Raw genomic sequence first — 14,603 nt, forward strand, 5'->3', positions numbered from 1 at the left:
ATTTCAAATTTTATAATCGATATTCGTGTTGCATGCAAGGCAGACGTAGAAGGAGGCGTATTGTGTGCTCTGATCATTGCGCGATTGACTCTGTGCGTTCGCGGTGTACAGCGCTTATTATTATACCTACAACGGCGATTCGCAATCGAATAATATCATTTGATATAATAATAATAATAACAATAATGGTGTCGACGTGCAGTAAGATAGAAACATCCGTTTGCGCGCCGCACAGTTCGGTACACACACGTACCGAACGGGCGAAACGTAGGCTGTGAGGCATCTGGTACGGATGGCGATTGGTCAGGCAACGTTATGGTGCATCTAAGAGGCATTTTCTTCTACTTGTGCTTTTCTTGTCTTTTTGCGATTTCTTCATCTTGTTCACCACGTTCTGATCCTTTAACGTAGCGAACCGCCGGAGAGACGAGCCGGGGTACTCCGCGGTCCGCAGTCCGCAGTGTGACGATGATGCGCCGAGGAATAAGACATTTCCACTCGGCTCGCGCGCGACCGGCGAATGATAATACAAAGAAGAAACTTATAAAAAGGTAAAGAACAAAAACAAAGGCGAAGCGAACAAAAAAGAGGATGGCCACTAAAAGAACAGATTGAAAACAACACAAATAAAAATCACGAGAGAAAAATAAAACATACATACACAACATCATATATAAATACACGTATATATATATATATATATATATATATATATATATATATATATATATCTGCACGCCGTGATGATTGAGGCCGATGGTGGAATCCGTGCGAATAGATTGGATAATACGTATACGTACATCTTGAATGTTAGCGTGCGTTCTTATATGTATCGTTAGTATAAATATAAATATGTACAAATATACGAGATTTCTTAATTACATTAACGTTTTTTATAACATATGTTTTTTATTTCTTTTATTAATAACAATCCGAACATAAATTGCATTCTGCAAGTTACTTTGATTCAGATTATTTCAATATAATAAATTACCCCAGTGGGTAACTACTATTGGATGCAAATTACTGGATCAAATTAATAGGCCAAGTCTTCTAAATTCTGGAGCAACGAGTGAATTAAGGTGATTTTCTAATTTGTGATGATGATTTTATAGCAGAATGAGCCAATATTTAGCTATTGATAGTATGCTCTAAATTGCATAATTCACAAGCACCGTAATATCAAAAGAAAACGTAGATGTTTGATAGGGCTCGCCCGTAGGTAAGTGGTTAAGAGCGACGGGACCTGTTTCAGAGGTCACGGGTTCGATACCCACTTCGAGCAGCCTGTTGTCAGACAGCAGTGACAACGATTTTCACTTGGAAATATGGATAGCAATATGTTTCCAAGTGAAAATAGCCCTTGCCCGGCATTGCTGTACCGATAAATAAAGGTCAGCCCTATTAGATTAATTCTAATAACAAAAATCATCAAATATGGATGGATTAACCATTGGGTTACCATCTAAAAATACGAAGTAAGGAAAAATTTCAGCCCAACAGCTCATAGGACGCAAGGTTCTGATTCCTGTTAAAAATATAATAATAATAAAAAAAAGATGTTTGATAAGTATTTGGTATGAGATCAATAGAAATGCAATAACCATAATAATCCTCTCGAGTATGGTATAATAGGACGTGTTCTGATTGGTTTACTTATATATTTGTTCGAGTTTTCAGTTTTCGTATATAAAATGAGATTTTATTTTGGCAGATTCGTGTGCTCATCCTAACGTAAACCAGGCAGTTTAGCATGAGAAATTTCCTGTTTTCATTTTACATTGCTTGTGGCTTGAATGCATTATTTTAAATTGGGCAAATATTTTGATTTATAATAAATGATTTATAATAATATGAATTTATAATAAATGATGAATTTTGATCTATAATAGCCTGCCTCGCACTACAAATGAATATTTTCCTTTCCTTGTTTATTATTCTCATTACCAATAATCACATTATTCAATTTTATACATTTTCCTTTCCATACTTCTGCTTCCATGCTTCCTGGTCTTGTGGTTCGGCTTTCTGTTCCCTGTATTTTCTCCTCTCGTATTTTGATATATTTCTATAAATGTTTCTAATATGTTATACCAAAAATATGTTTCCAATTGAAAACAAGCCTATTTCGGGCACTACGGTGTAAAATGGCAATGGGCAATCTCTCACTCTATTCTTTCCTGAATCGAGTTGGAATTTAACTCATTTCAAGGACCTGCCCTTGCCTAGCGTAGTACCGTCTATTATTTTATTATTATTACTATTATTTTATATCTATATATTAGTTAAATATCAAAAATAGCATCTTTAATTTTTTTAATTGAAGCTATCATTTTATATTAATAGCCATATTATGATCTGGCATGTTAATTATAATCCAAAGCAAACTTTCAAAATTACTTTAATGAGTGTGTATATAGTAATCATTTCCACGAACATGTTTACTGTTGATCTTTGACAATACTCAATGCTTGTGATAGAGTATGTACTAAAACACACATTATCGTATATAATTTAATTTGAATGATAGTAGTAATAAATAAATAAATGTAAATTATTTTGGTAAACTTATATGGCTTTGAGTTTATATTTGTTAATTTGGTAACTTATAATTGGGTTTCTTCAGGTCGGCACCTGTTGTTAATAAATCTCATATATGCACGTGCAAATATCCCTCGTATTCCGAATTGTTAAGCAATTGCAAAATATCTAGTGTATCGCATAACCACCGACATGATGGAATAATACAGTTGAAGCGAGCATATCACGGTTTGCGGGTGGTCTAATCCTCCCCCACGAACAGGCATTTTATCCAGGTGTGTTCTCCACAATACGATATCCGTCTCTATCGTTCAAAAGAATAGGTTGGTGTAAATCATATCGATGTAGATATCTCGAGAAAATCAAGTAAAACAAAAAAAATCGCGCACGAGCAATCACGATGCTATGTACCTACCTGTACTGCTTACACCGTCGATCGAGATGGTACGTCTTCGTTGTTAGTTGTTGGTCCATACTATATCTTCATTTCTGTGTTTCGTCCTCGTATCGATAGACAGGGCTTTCTGATCAGTTCATTACTTTATTATCTCTATTTGGGAGTAATAATTATTATTTCATTCGTATTCTCAAAGCGTGCTCTTTGTGTTTTGGTATCATGTACTCCTGATCCAAAATGTAGATTGACTAAAGACTCTATCTCCAGGCAAATGTGAGTCAAAGATCTAAACAAAAAATTATAAATGCACTAAACACTATCATTTTCATTTAAAGCCAACGATTATACTCATGTTCATATACTTTTTGAATACTAATTCATGAATAGAAACCGCTGGTTCATTTCGGTAAACATTACCAATGTAGTATTTATTGGACACGAATTTATGAGTATCCATTTCATATACATTTGTGCGCGCATGCATGTTTATTAATACATGACGGGAGATCGGCATGCCATCGTTGTCCAGAACATTTTCCAGCGCAGATACAGAAATGCGACCAGGCATTTCTAAAGCGGATTATAAGTTTGCGAGATGTACGTAAGATAAAGATGTACCAACAACAAAAGTCGCGTAAGGGAAACGCCGTGCACGTAATCCAAGCGAATTCGTATGAAATGTATTCGATTTGCCTTTGACCATTTTTTTGTCGACTTCTCATGGTTTGCCATTTTCTTCAAACAATTGTTGTATGTAATGTAGTCATCAATTATGGGGTTTATTGATAAATGAATGCAGTTAATTCTATTCTACAAAGCCCATCAATATGCCTCTTTGGTATATAAATTTAATACAATATAAAAAAAACTTTTATTCAACATTGTTGGTAATTAGGTAACAATGAAAAATATACTTTGCGTTTCAAAGAACTATCATGCATTCGTAATACAAACTATGAAATGCACACAATATATGAAGTCATTTATTAAAAAACAAATAGATGCAATTTATTCATTTGTATGGCATCTATATGGCCGTTTTGTTTTTATCATGCAAACATTGTATATCGTGCATGTTCTCCCATTTGTAGTGGTACGTTGCACTGGGCGCATCATCTCTCTTGGGCGTGTGTGCACGTTTCAAGGTATGTTTGACCGGCTAACGTCATAATAACTTTATGATTCCAGCATTAAATTGCTCGTGAGAGCAACACGATTCCATTGAGCTTAACCTTTCCTCCGCGGAGATCTGATTCGCTGCCCTGTGGTCGCTTTTAGTTCGACTTTTTACCAAAGCTCGATCAGATTGTTCCGAGTCGTAGAAAATAAATTTATGTGATTTACGTAGGTTGAGTTACTGTAATTAAACAAAGTTTTTTTTCTGACAGGCTACACATTAACATTATTTTTTTATCTTTCGAAATTAAACGACCTTCCCGTGCATTAATCGACAAATGTGATAATGTTGTAAGAGAACCATTTTTTTATTATGTTCGTGTTATCAAGATGGAACTACAATTAACGGTTTCATCTCAAGTTTTACTATATTTGTGATTATCTGAATAAAACCACTTGGAAGCTACTGATACAAACTAAATTACAACCTGCATTGAAATTACTTCTCAACATCTGCTGATCATCTACCGTGAATAATTTGAATAACACGAAAAATTTTCTTCGCATATTAAAATTTATAGATTTTAGACTTACATCTTATATTGAGTTATACAAGCTGAGATATCCAATGCCTAATATTAGTCTACATAAGGAAGGTACGGCTATTCCAATGGTTCAATTGTGGGCACAATGATGATGGTCCGCGCGTGTTCATAAAAACGATTCTATAATCCGCAGGCGCGGTATCCAGGGGGCGTTTACAACACAATCGAACAACCTTTTCCTTTTGTCTTATGTATTATGCCTAGCCCTCTCGCCCGAACCAGTTGGAGTTTTAACCATATGATAACTCAATTTAACATCAAACCACCGATAACACTTTTGGTAAAGGATTGCGATTCTTAATAAACGCCTGGTACGAACGAACAGGGAACAAAAAAAACATTTTGTAAATAATTATTCGATATAATTTTTTTGCTAACTCACATGGGAGCTGGGTGCAGTTGTGTTAGGTCATAACAGCTAAACTATACTAATTTTGAAATAGGGTCCAAAGGGAGAAAGATCAAGTATGCTTGTTCGAACAAGTTTCCATTATTGCATTGTGTCAGAGCCCTATATTAATATGATCTGTAGACAAGTTTGCTTTTAATGAGACAAAAATAGTTTTTTTTTTGGTTCGATTTCTTTTAATGATAACCGTTACTTTTAATAATAACACTTTGTGTGTAAGTTTGCTGTAAGTTCAACATTAGTAGTTAATTACCAGCAATTAGTTTTGTTTTATGTGGCATGTATATCTGGTAAACTAACTGCTACTAACTACTAACTGGTAAATTAACAAAATTATTGCTGATCAAAAAAGTGACGTAACCATACCCATATGATTTAATTATATTTTTTTTTATTATTTGATGTACCTTGTTATATAATGCATAATGAGCACCAATTGTCGATCAACGTCGTTGGTCAAAAGGCGCATATAAATAAATCTTGTATATATTCTTCGAGCGAGCTTAAAAAGAGTAATATAATTTAAACTTCTAAGGCCATACAATTAATAATGTATCGCACACGTCTATCATATTGCGTCATATGACATTAAGACACAAAAGTACTAATGGCACATTAATTTGGTACGCTTCGTGCATGCATAACTCTTAATAAATGCAATGCACACCTTTTACTCGTGATCACGTTTGTCGCGTTCAATTTTACCTCATAATCTATTCATATGTATAAATCGAGCATAATATAAACGACTTCATTATGTTTGTTGTATTGATTCTTAACTATATAGCTATGAATCATGTTTAAAATTATGCACTTAATTACATGTGTTTGAATTATCACATAGCGGAATTATTGCTGGTCTTCAAATTCACCCGTGGACGTTTCTCCAGTCTGATTGCGCAGAACCAAACCGGCACGCACTCCCTAATTATATATGATAATTATAATTTTTTCTCGTTTTGTTTTTCTTCCTCTTCGCATTCCCTTTAATCTCTTTGTTTGCATCAGTTCGTTAATTATGAACCTACATAAACGAACGATCTGTTAGTTTGGTGAGATTACAAGTAAGCCTGATGATATATTATTTATCATATAATCATTATTGATAGACGTCATGGACAACCTGATGCTTTGTGAAAATTCATAGATATAACAAGGACTTACCCATAGGTAAGTGGCTAGAGCGACTAGACCTAAATCAGAGGTCTTGGATTCGATCACGCATCGAGAAACATGATGTCACTTCTGCTTGACGTTGGTTTTCGCTTGAAAATATGGAAAGCAATAAGTTTCCAAGTTAAAGTAGCCCTTAATCGGCATTGTTGCATCAATTAATATTTGCGTTATTGGAGAATTTGTAATTTGTAGAGATTAGACAACAGTTTAGGTTGTCATCTGTAAAACCGACGTAGTATTAAGTTAAATCAGCACAACAGCTTATAGGACTTTTAAGTTCTGATTGCTGTTCAAAACGATATATGTATATAAAAAAAATTAACATACCTAGCTAGTCATCGATATTTTACCTTTGATGTGAGAGAACCACCTTTTTTTCATTTCCGCATTTGTGTTTTAGGCATAGGATCCCCTATTATGCCTTTCCTTTCGACTATCTGTATCTTCTTAACATGCAAGTCATCGTCATCTTTTTTGGCACTGATTTTTCAGTTCTCTCGTGCATCTTTCAAAAACATCGTGTTGAAAGTTCTTAAAAACAACGTTTGTGTTTTCCTTCTTCCCTCTAATAATTTCTCCTTCTTCACCTTCTAACAATAACATTCACAATGCTCTTAAATTCTGCATCTTACTAAAGAAATATAAAAATAAATAATGAGGTGATATGACTCGAATTTCTGATTGCATAAAACCTCCTTCTATAAATGCTAATTATACATTGCAATCATAAGAACCATTATTATATGCACAGAGTGTATAATATAAATTATATAAAGTATAGTACATATATACATTAGATTCACACTATGTTGTTGCACTTTAATAAACACACTTACATGTTTATAAGAAATAAGAAAAAATTATATGATGTTTTTTGCATTTTTTAACAATATTGTGTACGCGATCTTGTAGTATAATTAAATGAAGTATAAGTATTAAGGGATATAACCCTATAATGTGATAAGCGCCTATCCAAAAATCAATACTGTCATCATAGTAAAAATATGTTTAATAAAATAAATTCTTACTTGAAAACGTATTGCAGCATAATATCAACTCAAAATTAGAATATAATTTTTATATAATTCGAAGGTCGAAGAATGTGATGAAGGTGTACGATTTCAGTTGTAAATACGTTTCTGTTTAACAAATTCATAGACATTATAAAATTATAATTATTAACAAATTTCTGCTAGAAAAGTTCTATGTAAACGTGCAATTTGTATTTAATATCTTATTCTAGAGCATAATTTATAAAATTATGCATTAGAATATTTCAGCTTTTTAAATGTTTCAGTTCTGTCAGAGCAAAATTATTCCTTAACCATCATCCATGCGTTTAATGAGGATGTTATTATGTGTTTCTTGAACTAGCAATTAACTTTTTACTGGTAAAGAGTAACTCGTTATTCAAAACATTTACAACGTATTAAAATTGTTTGCATCTTGTTTGAAAAATCAAATCGTGAAACAAAATTGTGCCTACAATTATACGGAACTTACTATGAACTATATAATTGAAATTATTATGAATATATTAAAATAATGATCAGATGATATAGATATCACATGAAGTTGCTGATTTCAAAGGTCCGGTACGAAGACCAACCGGAAAACAATTTCAACCTGAAAATGATCACCCACTCATTAAACTTCCTATGCAAGTTTTAATTGAAAATTTGAATTTTTGTATGATACGTAGTAATTATTTTTGTTCCTCATTTATGGTAATCTGTATTCTCTAGAAATATCACATAATGTGCCAATATGCAGCATGTATTATAATGTACTTATTAGACATTACCATAATATGCACCACTGCCATCGCCTGGGTCTACCAAGCGCTTATGTGCTTTTAAATTACTTAATTTGTTCCGAGCATGTTGTTACGTGCATATTTCCCAATACGCGTGCGTTTCGGTATTTTTGGCAACTTATTTCGAAAGCATCTGCATCACGCGATAAGCGATGCATAAGGTATATATTTGAATATTTTAAAAAATTCTCGAATGCTCCTTAACTCCAACTTTTGCTTTTGTAAAATAATGTTTTCTGCTCTGCAGTCGCGACGAATGCAGTTATCCAATTAATAGAGATGACTCTTTTATAATTATTTTTTAAAAAAAATAAAAAAAAGTTTTTTTGATTATCCACATTTGCGTTATTCAAGTAATATAAAGCAATTATATTGTTAATTATTATGTTAACATTTCTCAATCATCTTCTATCAATAGTTACATGTTTTGTATCAAGTGAAGATCATTTGTCCTTTCCTTGTGGCACCAATAATGTTTAATGGACTTACAACTTATGGAGATATGTATGATACGTTCCAACATCAAATTTAACAAACAACTACATTTTAAAATTAAACCAATTTTATGTTGACATTGATACAAAACAGGTTTTCAATAGTGTTAGGTTCAATTATGTGTGTATATACTACTTTAAGAATTCTCATGTCGCAACAAGCTCATGAACATATTCATTATTGAAATTAAAATTTTAACGGAACCGAAAATACTTACCGATAATTTACAACGGTGTTTCATAATTAAGTTATTCCGATACCTATCTATACAACAAATACTTGTCGGTTCGTTCTCCACGTTAGTTGCTGAATGCCATTTCCAAATACATATTCTTCGGCAGCAATTTGGTGGTAGCAATCTTTTTAATAAGATATCTGTACCAAGATATATTTGGTACTTGGACATGTCTGTCGAAATATTCACGAGGCGGTCAACGGGAAGAATGGAATGAATGATTGAATCGTTACCAGAAAGCCGAAAAACTTTCGGATGCAGCATGGGGATCGAATCGTGCTCCAACGTAAAGGAAATTGAGAGAGTGTGAGCGACAAGCGAGGTTGATGACCATGAAAGACGTGATAGTAGTTAACAGTGTTTCTTCAACTATTCGACTAAAAAAAATAGTATTTTAAGAAATTTCCTTGTTGATTAATTTGTTGTTTCATTTGTGACCTACGTATATGTCCATTTGCAGTAGGGGAGACTGGGTACAGTTGTGCCACTTCTTTTTTGATCAGCAATAATTCTGTTAATTTACCAGTTCGCCGGGAGAAAAGTAAATTAATTGGTAATTTGAACACTTGTCTACGAGGAAATACTGTCCTTAAATACGGTAGATTACTCATAAAATCAAACCACACAAGAAAAGGGCGAGTGTCACAACCGTCCACACCCGTTGGACAGGTATAAAAATAGGTTAAAAACAATAGCTATGAACACCAAAATGGTTTATAACGACTTTCATTATCAAACATATGTAACGCAATGCAACATAATCATTTAAACAAAGGTAAATATAACAAAAGCAAATTTTTTAAACGAGAAATCTTTGAAAAATCTTTTGTTCTCTTGTATTGAATTTTCCTTTACCTTTCTTCATCGTATTTTGTCTTAGTTAAGTTTTTTTCATCGTAGTTAAATTTTTCTTCATCTATTTAAATTTTACCCAAAAAGGCCAAGATATACATGTCACAACATATACATGTCACATAAAACAAATCTAATTTCTGGTAATTAACTACTAATGTTCAACTTACAGCAAGATAACAAATAAAATGATCTATCTGTATACAACTAACAGTTATTATTAAAAGAAATCGAACAAAAAAACTGACTTTTTGCCCTTTAAGAGCAAATTAGTCTACAGATCATGTTAATGTAGGGCGCTGACTCAATACAATAATGTAAGCTTGTTCGAACAAACATACTTCATCTTTCTCTCTTTGGACCCTACTTCAAAATCAGTATAGTTTAAGAAATCGAATAAAAAAGTTTATTTCTGGCCCTTTATAAGCAAACTGGTCTACAGATCATGTAGGGCGCTGACTCAATGCAATAATGGCAACTTGTTCAAACAAACGTACTTCATCTTTGGATCCTATCTTAAAATCAGTATAGTTTAGGTTTAGGACGACTGTCACTACCGTAACCTGGCACAACCGTACCTAGTCGTCCCTACTTCTGTAATATAGAGAAAGACTGTGATCTAGTAAATTGGAAAGAGGATAAGTTAAGCTATAATTTTGATATTGGATTTTATTTCATATGCAACAAAAACTAATAGAACTGTGCAAATGTGCTGGAAAAGATTCAAAACAAATTTGTTATTTTAACTATAACTTTTAACTAATAAAGTAAAATACGATCAATATGAGATTATTTTTAACCCTTAACACTCGGATGCCGCTACTTCGGTGGCAAAATTCATATAAATCATAAAATTAAAAATATGATTAATCTTTCAAATATAGATAAGTCAACCGTCGAGTTACCATTTAAATAAGGTATAATAGGAGTAAGCACTACAGGTCATAGGACGAAAGTTCCAATTGCTGGTAGAAAATGAGCAGAGAAAAATGTTAATTTGATAGATTCACATGTTAATTTTGAGCCATTGAGTTTTGTCTCAATATTTAACTCATATGATGCTTAAAGTGAAATATTGCGTTCGACTCGAATTTCTTCTAATAGAGTTTTAGAATCGCTGCCCGTAAAGGTACAGAATATAATGTCTTTGTTGAGATGGCTGTGATCATCATATCTCTTCTGGTGTGTCAGCCTGTATACGAATCAAGTGACCCGAGGCGCGCAGTGTCCTGAACGTGGATGCTCTCTCGACGCAGGTGCACACGGCTCAATGTGTTTTTTTCTTTAGGTCTTTATTAAGTCAAAGAAAAAGTAAATGTACTGCGAAATAGTTCGATACCATTTAAAACATTACTTTTATTTTGACTTTGTTGTCTTATTTTGGTGTACGTTTCATATGAGATTAGATGCTAATGAACATTTTCAGAAAGATGCACTAGATTTTGCTACTGTATTACAATCTAGTTAACGCATACATAATATGTAGTTTTATTATACCATGACCAATTTTTCCAAAAAATTGAGTTTGAAATTAATATTTTCAGACAGCAAATAATGACGTATACAATACTCGTATAACGCATATATTAAAAAAAAACTTTTACTAAAGTAGGTAAACTTTACCATAAATATCATACATTCGTAAAAAAGGTATCATAATTTTGCCTATTTTATTTCACATGTATGAATTAAAAATTTGAGTTTCGTTAATATTTACAGAGAGCAACGGTGCATAGACTCTATATATCCATTTTACCTGAAATTTTGATTATGTATTAAAAAATGGCTTTTGCTGTGCCTTGTTTCATAGCAAATCCATAAATTAACTAAATAATAAAAATGAAATCAAGATAATTTGCAAAAACGTACCATTCGGTTCTAGTATATTTTAATACAACTGTGAGTACAAGGTTTTGCTGCATTTAATTCTTATCCAGTAATATCCAGGATATGCAGATTGTTGTTACATTTATGGTTTAATCCTTTCCACTCGGATGCCGCTGCTCCGGCGGCAAAATACATATAAATCAGGCGATTTGCGAGTGGAAAGTGTTAATTTATGATAGGCTCTATTATTCCAAAATTTCGAATTTGGTTAATATTTACGGATATCTAGCTATGACGATAGATATGTACTCTATAAACACTTTTGAGAACATATTAAAGAGAACAATTTTGAGTACATATTAAAGAGATGTTTTATAGTGGATTTGTGGTTAGAGCTATGGAATTTGTATCAAAAGTATCCGCATATTAGTAAATATTAAAGACAACAATTTTGAGTACTTATTAAAGATATACTTTATCGTGGATTAGTGGTTTGAGCTATGGGATTTGTATCAAAAGTATCCACATATTAGTACATATTAAAGAGAACAATTTTGAGTACTTATTAAAGAGATGCTTTACCGTGGATGAGTGGTTAGAGCTATGGGATCTTTATCAAAAGTATCTGCATATTAGTACATATTAAAGAGAACAATTTTGAGTAAATATTAAAATTTAAGCATCTATTTAATAATTAAAAAAGCTATGGGATTTGTATCAAAAGTATCCGCATAATAATATACGTATCGGGCAGTCTGATGCCAAGCACTAGTGACATCGATTTTACCTTGAGAATATAGATAGCTCCAAATGAAAGTAGCCCTTACCCGGCTGCGCCAATAAAAAAGTTCATCAGTTTTACAGAAATTGTAATAGTGAATTCATCGCATAGAGAAAGATTTTACTTTATCTATAAATAAACTAAACAACAAAAATTAAATTAAGATTGCTTGCAGAGCGTATCTTTGTGGTTCTAGGATATTTTAATTCAATCCACAGGATAGGGTTTTGCCGCGTTTAATTCATAGTAATATCCAGGATATTCAGATCGTTACGTTTATAGTTTTATTTAGCTCGCAATATTCTCGGGATGTTACGACCGATGCGTATGTATCATAAATTCTTTTCAATTACGTAGTTTGCGTCAAACGGATGTGCAATATACAACTTATATAATAAACCAATAACATCTGAAGCAGTACATCCACAACACTCAATTTGCACCGAAGTGTTAAACGGAATTATTTTCACTAACCCGAATGAATATGTTTCATTGTTTTTAGTAGAATGATATTTTACAACACGTTTTTCACAAAGAGTCGCGGCCGCTCGCACAAACATCATCAGTCCATTCAAAACCGGGACGCATTGTTGTGCTATTTCCGGAGTCTTAAAGTTATGTAAAGATGTTTTATTTTCATATTTTATATACTCGAGTATCTTCTGAAGCAGCGCGGAATTTGAATGGTTCGGATTCTCTCTAAAACCTTCGTAAAACAATATTTTACCATATGTTCCAAGTGAAAATATCTCTAACTCCGACATGACTCATCAATAAAAAAAAAAAAAATAAAGAATATATAGGGTAGAGCGAAGCTTAAAGGTACACGGTTCAAAAGGTCCACCACCTATATCTCAAAAATAAGTAAGTTAAGAATTTTTTAACAAAAATATTTGAAAGTAGAGTTCTTCCAACTCTGCTGATAAATGTACGAAATCCAGACGAAATACTAGATCAAGATTATTATATACAGTGTTCTCTGTAAAAAATGTACCCATGAAATTTATATTTTGCATTGGTTAAATACTGAAGCTGTTATTTCGTGAAATCCCTTTAAAATTAAAAATAAGGGGTAAAAAGGACCATGTGAGAATTTTTTTAAGAACAGCATAACAGCAAATTTCTATAATGATGAAAAAGATAAATTAAATAAACAGTTATTCTAACTCTGCTGTTAAATATTTTACGAAATACCAGATCAAGGTTATATACGAAATACCAGATCAAGGTTATATACCGTAAAAAATATAGCCATTAAATGTAGCCATTAAATTTATATTTTGCGTCGGTTGAATAATGCAGCTATTATTTCTAAAATCCCTTCAAAATTAAAAATAAGATTAAGACCCGTTTGTACCCTTGTCGTCTCATTTTACCCCGCCAATGGGGTAAAAAGGACAAGATGAGCAATTTTTGCAAATCGTGTTTCAATGGCTCAAAACAACACATTTTTACAATATGAATTAGATGAGAGTTTTACTGAACATAGTCAGATAGTTGCTTGTTTGATATGTTTTATTTATTGTGATATAATTGGTTTGGCTTTCACAATATAATTACTCTAAGTCAAATTGGACCTTTGTACCCCAAACAGTATTTCTACTTATTGAAGTAATTTGACAATTAATATGTCGGTTCTAAAAACTTATTTCACAAACGTAGGATAAAAAGTATTACCTTTACTAATTTTCCTTTACTGATTATTTGTTTAAATTACTTGATTTTTCTTGGAAAGTGTCATGCGAACAAAAGCGTTTTATGAAAGGGTCTTATAAATGCCGGTCATCCAGAATAATTTTGATGATCCAAAATCAACAAAGGGACCAAACATTTCCTCACGTCTCTAGTTATATTTAATTATATAAAACACATTCTTCCTAACGTCTTATTTTGACAAGGGCGATGATACTCATCTTCGACGTGTATTATTCCAAGTGTTATTATATTTATTTAAATGACTCGAGTATATTCCTGTTACGATAGAAATTGGAATAAGTGGTGGTAAAAATGAGGATTACAACTTTTTATTTTTAGAGGTGCAAGAAAGAGTAATTTCGGAATTTTTGTTTCATGGTTTTGAAATAACTGCCCCAGGATTTATTATTTTGTATGTGTCGGACACCGCTCGTTTTCAACTTAAGGTTAACAAAGAGCTACGTGAACAATCACCGACTTTGAAAATAACTTACTTTTGTCAAATACATATTTTAAAATATAACGATGACAGTTAGTTGTGTGACTTTATGGTCACACGAGCGTTCTTGTGTGTTTTGTGTGCTTTATGTTGATTTTACCTTTGATTTTTTTTTTGCTCGTACGCCGTTTCTGAGAACTACCGACCTCAGGTTTTTCG

This window comes from Ctenocephalides felis, unplaced genomic scaffold, assembly GCF_003426905.1.
Source record: "Ctenocephalides felis isolate EL2017-DRISC unplaced genomic scaffold, ASM342690v1 CF-g0.4_SCAFFOLD_01886, whole genome shotgun sequence".
In the NCBI taxonomy this organism is placed as follows: Eukaryota; Metazoa; Arthropoda; class Insecta; order Siphonaptera; family Pulicidae; genus Ctenocephalides; species Ctenocephalides felis.